The sequence below is a fragment of the Telopea speciosissima genome, chromosome 1 (assembly GCF_018873765.1).
Source record: "Telopea speciosissima isolate NSW1024214 ecotype Mountain lineage chromosome 1, Tspe_v1, whole genome shotgun sequence".
In the NCBI taxonomy this organism is placed as follows: domain Eukaryota; kingdom Viridiplantae; phylum Streptophyta; class Magnoliopsida; order Proteales; family Proteaceae; genus Telopea; species Telopea speciosissima.
The window spans coordinates 87,533,360-87,539,611 of record NC_057916.1 but is presented as its reverse complement, the minus strand read 5'-3'; the positions used below and the strand labels follow the sequence as shown (position 1 = coordinate 87,539,611).

General features: G+C 40.4%; 1 pseudogene; it reads right to left on the bottom strand.

Annotated features, from left to right (window-relative positions):
• Nucleotides 1-221: 221 nt before the first annotated feature.
• Nucleotides 222-1,012, bottom strand: LOC122649183 (annotated as a pseudogene).
• Between the last annotated feature and the right edge of the window lie 5,240 nt (nt 1,013-6,252).

The window sequence follows — 6,252 nt, the reverse complement described above, 5'->3', positions numbered from 1 at the left end:
GGGCGGCGGCGAGAAGAGGAGTGAGTGGGGAGAGGTGCTCGTGGCGGTCGATTTGGGAATTTTTCTTACATTTCTTGGTAGAGGAGGTGGATGCGCCGCTCAGGAAATGGGGATCGAAGGTTGCCGCCGTAGTCGATTTGGGGATTTTTCTTACATTTCTTATTTCTTAAAGTCATCTGCCTAGGGTTTCAGGTCGTCGTATAGGAGAAATCCCAACAAGGTTTTACTCCATAAGGAACATGCTCTGTTAACATCAACTTAACTGGCTAGCAGAGATTTGGGTTGTTCCAAGCTCCAAATCGCCTCTTCATTTTCCCATAAAAACCATTCAGAGAATTTGAGTTCTCTTGTCAGATTGCTTCGATTGAGATAGAGAGTACTCAGACAAGGCATAGCTTCAAATTTTGGAGCAATGTTTCCTGAAATATTGTTGTTGCTGTTCAGACCCAGAAATCCCAATCTCTTGAGCTCTGCAATTGTTTCTAGAATCTATTCTACCAAGCTCATGTTAGAGAGGTCTAGAACGATCAAATTCAGCAGATTTTCCCACACAACACCCATGAGGTCTCCCCCTATTGGATTGTTGTATAACACCAACTTCTGTAAAGAGATCATTTCTTGCATTGATCAAGTCAACCCACCTGAAAACTTATTGCTTCCAAGGTCCAATAAAGTTAGATTTTTCAGATTTCCAAGCTCTTCAGGAAGCTTTCCTTCCAACAGATTGTTACTCAAATCAAGCTTTAGGAGTGAGGCCAAGCCTCCAAAACTCAAAATTCCCAGACAGAGCATTCTTGCTTGAATCAAAGATTAGGAGCTAAGTCAATCCACCCAAACAATCGGGAATTTGACTGGAGAATTGGTTTCTGGCAAGGATTAGTCACCTTAGGTGAATTAAATTACCAAGTTTCATCGGTAATTCACCGCTTAATCCATTCTCAAGTAACACAAGAGATTGAAGGTTGGTGAGGCTGCCGAAGATTGCCTGAATCTGTCCTATGACACCTGGATTTAATTGTAAACATTTCGATCATGATTTCGGATGAATCAGATGATTACATTTTAAATTCTGAACTTTGTCCAGATGCTTTACAAAACCAAAATGCAATTGATTCCAAAAGGCTCTAAAATTTAGTATGAAAATCCTATTAGTTCCCTTATCTTTAACAAGTTCATCAACAATACGAGGATCTCACTGTGCCATGGAAGAGCCTTCTCCCTACGATTTCCGGTGAACCTTGGCGGTAGTTTGGATGAAGTAGAGAAGGCAAAGTTCAGCTCTCAGATTTAGGAATTTGGGGATTTTTGGTTTTCTAATTGATTTGAAACCAGTTAGGGTATTTGATGGTTTGACTGTTGATGGGTTCAGTTTAAGTGAGTTTGAAGAGGTTGGTTCATATTTGTTTTAGGGTTTAATTTGGTTCAAAAGGTCGGACATGATTTTGAAAAACTTTTGAATTTTTTCAACTCCCAATCGTTGGATGACTATAATATTAGATACCAAAGTGAGAAGCCTTGGAAGTAGGATGGAAGTACAAATCTTGAAAGTAGAGGATGTGGATCCAAGGATATGTAGTAGCAGAATGCAGAAACCTCTCTGTCTCTTTGCTCTGAGACTCCCACATAACAAAAATCCACAGCTTTTCATTCATCAAAAAAAAAAAAAGTCCACAGCTTTTCATACTTAGCGTTACGTCTTTAACAATATTAGCAACGATGCATTATTATTTAGGGATAAGTATGCGTACCCCCTTGTAATGCACTCAATATTTCTTGTACCCCCCTAAGCTCTTGATAAGTCCACGTATCACCCCTGTTTTATCCCCTTTATGCCATTTAAGTCCACACCAGGTATTAAATGTTATAAAATGATCAAATTACCCTTTCTTCTATCTTTTCTAAAATTTGAAAAGACCTAATTGACCTGATCTATTTGCTAAAATTTTAAAAAACCAAAATACCCTCATCTTCCCCAAATCATATACTCTTCCTGGGTTCTTTTTGGTCCACTTTCTTTTTCTTTATTCCTTTTACTTCCAATCAAAGAGAGCCTGGGGGGAATCATTTAACCGAGTTGATCTAGGGAAGTTAATTGATCCACCTGCAATTACTTAACATTGAGGCCCTATCCTGCTAATAATGTCAATAAAAATTGCAGATGACTGAGAAAGAGGGAGAGCCTTAGAAGAAACGTCATTAATGACCAGAGGCAAACCAAACCAAGAACCTGTAAAGTTACCAACAAAGCTACCAAGGCACCACTTCTCTCCACCAGTTTTGGGGAAATTTTTCCTTCTCTGCTTTTACCAAACTACAAGGAAATTTTTTGTTTGTAAACCATAAACTACAAGAGTAACTCATCAACCAAACTTTTGAGGGACACAGGTTAAAATGGCAACAAGAGTTCAAATAACAGTATTTCAACTAAATATTCATCAAATTTCAAGATCTTAATTCACCACAAAATTTTATCCAAAAAAAATCGAAGAGATAAAGGTGACGGTCACAGGAGAAGGGAAAGGGTTTTCCCATTCAAGATTGCAGAATGGAGGGGAAGGGGTATAAGGCAAATACCCTAAGCATTCTGCCGCTGCAATCTGCTGGTACAATCACCGACCTGAAGAACAGAAGAACCACAGCCGCCTTAAGAAAAAGAGGAAGCAGAGATGGAGAAAAACAAGGGTTCTCGAAGAGAGGGATGAGGGTTTGGTTTGGGATTCGGTTAGATTGGTTTGGGATTCGATACGCGTATTACACGTGTATCGGATTTACTAACTTCATACAAATTGTCAATCTTTTGCTTGAGCTTCAAAGCTCTTCTGCTCAGATGATAGCCTGACCAGCAGAAGAAGCAATTTGAGAGTGGTCCACTGCTTCTTCGCTCATACTCCGTTCATAGGAGGTTGGCGATGGATAGATCGTTAGAGACTTTAACTAACCAGCAGTTCGTTTCTTCTGATGCTTCAAACCCTTTTCACAAACAAAACCAAATAATGTCTTTGTTGGTGGTGGCCGCGGTGGTGGTGGGTATGTAAAAGAAAATGATGATTTGAGGAAGATGAGGGTATTTTGATCTTTTCAAATTTTAGAAAAGATAGAAAAAAAGGTAGTTTGGTCATTTTATAGCATTTAATACCTGGTGTAGACTTAAATGGGATTAGGGGGATAAAGCATGGGTGGTACGTGGAATATTGAGAAATGGTACATAAACTTATCAGAAGCTTAAAGGGGTACGAGGAATATTAGATGCATTACAGGGGGTACGCATACTTATCCCTATTATTTATTGCAACTTGTTTCTGGGATCGGCTTCAACCCCACCATCTCTCTCTTTCTCTTTCTCTCAGCCAGTGCACTGTCGCTGTCGAATGCCCAGCCCTGCCCCGTAAAAACAATGGCTTCAATTTTCAACCCTTCTTTTCTTATCTTAGCTCAAGTGTTCTCGATTCCCTTTTTGTGTGTGTTCGCCATGCATTTTCTCTCTCTTACCTCGATCTGGGCCTCTGGGGCAACAAAAATTCTTATAACTATCCACTCCACTCTCCCCATGCATCCCCCCGGCCCCTACTTCATCATAGCCGCCAGATCGTTGATAAGTTGATTTCCTATCGCCCATATTCTATATATAGTGTGATGATGAGCGAGCGAGCGTGTAGGGTTTATGCTCTCTCTCTCTCTGTCACGTGGCTTTCCTTTGTGTTCGTTGGTTCTCTCCTTCACTGCTCCATCTGTACTTTTTCCTGCTGCTGCTTCTTCTTCTCGATCTCTTCTGTTGCTTTCAGCAGACTCGGAAAAGGAGAGAAATTAAGTGTACCCTACTCTACTCTACTCGACTCTACCTATCAGAAAAGAAAAGAAAAAAAAATTAGTACCAAAAGGCGGGAGAAGGAAGAAGAAGAGAAACAAACTGAAGCAGATCACGGGAATAAATGTGGTGCAATAAATGATATATAGAGATGGATGGATGGAAAGAAGGAAAAGGGGGGCAAAAAACATTAATAAACGTGGTCCATGCATGCAAATTGAAATGCTTTCATGTGACCTATTCTGGAGATTAGCTAGATTTAAGATTTCCACGCGTTTTGCAATGCCTTCCATGGTTCCGTGTTTCTTCTTCTTTATCTTTTTAATTTATTTTTTCCCCTCCGTAGATAGCTAGAGAGCTAGATAGCTAGCTACTAATTAATAAAAACCAATATTTTAATCAAACAAAGTCGGTTGGTGAGGGAGGGGCTGACAAATAGGAGGTTCCCTGCCCGTTCGTAGGTTTTTCTCATAGGGGATCGGAAATGATGATTATCTGTACGAATTCACTGTTTGGATGGAATGAGGTCGTCATTTTTGTCCTCCCTATAAGAGGATCTTATGAACCTGATCAGACAAGAACCTGAGAAGAGAAAAATTCAAATTTTATATATAGTATATCTTTGGTTAATATAGAATTCAAAAGGCAAAGCGCATGCAATCATTTCTTTTTCATCTCTATTAGATGATCTGTACGTCTTTTATTAATTTATGTTTTTGTTTTGAGTTAGTTGCAGGAAGCATTGGATTTCCTCTCTGAAAAGTGGTGAGGGAGGGACTGACAAATAGGAGGAAATCGATGACTCGTTATGAACCCTAAAATGAGTTTCATCAAGTCAAGTTGTCATATATAATATATCTAGGCTGGTGGGGTTGGTTTTCCGGAGATGATACGTTGTTGTTGTTGTTGTTGTGGCTGCTTTGCGAATGGTTTGTTTGGGTAGTGTAAGTAGGAGTGGTAGTGTGGACTGAATTTCGTTGGTAGCAACAGAATTAAACGACTAGCGAATCAAAACTGGTAATTGGGATCTAATTATTCAACTTATGGCCGGAGTGGTTTTTTTTTTTTTTTGCTTCGTATAACATTGCTGAACCAGTACTTAGCTTATGTTGAAGAAGAAGAAAGAAGATTAATTAGAAGAAGCAGCAGCAGCAGCAAAGTTGCGTCTTCTAAAATTTCAAAAAATAAGAAATCAAATAATTAAATTAAATAAGAATTAATATTCCCTTGATCATTTATTACATAATAAAATGCTCCTCCAAAAAAAAAGACCATGAAAGCCGCCTGCCCTCAGCACTGCAGCTGTAGGAGGAGATACTCACCACATGTTCGCTCTTAACCTTCTTATCTTATTATTATTATTACTATTTTGCTTTCAGATCAGATTAGAACAATCTATAAATAAAGTGGAATATTTGCTGCCTCTTTTGCTGCGTACAGCTTCTCATCTCTGACTGTTCACCATCGAAGAGAGAGAGAGAGAGAGAGGGGGACCATAAAACTGGGAAGGCGGGGGCGGTGATCGAGATGGAAGCTGGGAAAGGGAGCGCAGAGATCGATGTGAGAGAGAGAGAGAGAGAGAGAGAGAGAGAGAGAGAAATAGAAAAGAAAGAAGAAGGAAAATTACATGTCTGAAATTCCAAAGCCAGAAATGCCGGATGGGATCAGGCGTTACAGTGAACAGAGAAGCTACTGTTCCCCAAATTTCCAACTCCGTGAAAAGAACTCTGTCATCTTCCTTACGCTTTTCGTTACGGCTGTTCACTCTTCCATTCTTTCCCGCCCTCTCTTTTCTTTTGCTTTTTACCCCCTGCTTGCCTTTCCTGTCTTCCTGCCTTATCGGTTTCCACTGCACTGTCCCCGTCGTTGCAGTACCTCTATACCCCTACGAAATCCATCGGTCTCCCTCCTCTTCCATTCCCTCTCCATTCCAAAGACCCAAACATCCAAAATTATAACAAGGCTAATAATATGTAGCAACGTGGATTCGGCTCCTCTACTTCCAAAGAGGGTGCTTCCATCCTACTTCAGTGAGCTCTCAGTTGGAAAAATTGAAAAAATTTAAATTAATTTGAAAACCACCTGAGATGTGTTTGAACCACCTTAAACCCTAAACCATTCGTACCCGATCGGTTCAAACACATCAAATCAATGCATTTCACTCAAACTCACACTCATCTGGCTAGGGTTTCTTGTGGGGAAGGTTTTGTGACAGACAGAGCATTCATGGGTCCTGTTGCCGCCGACACTACCTGGGGTCGGATTGGCAGGGGAGGTCGTAGAGGTGGTGGTGGAAGCAGAGGAGGATGAAGAGTGATCTTCTGCACCACTGGTCAATTTTCGATGGTTGGCGTTGTGTCCTCCGAGGGCCTGGTAAGAAGGGATGCCCCAAAAGGGTAAAGCCTCCTCTCTATTTATATAGGGGAGACATTAAGAGAAACATCTAA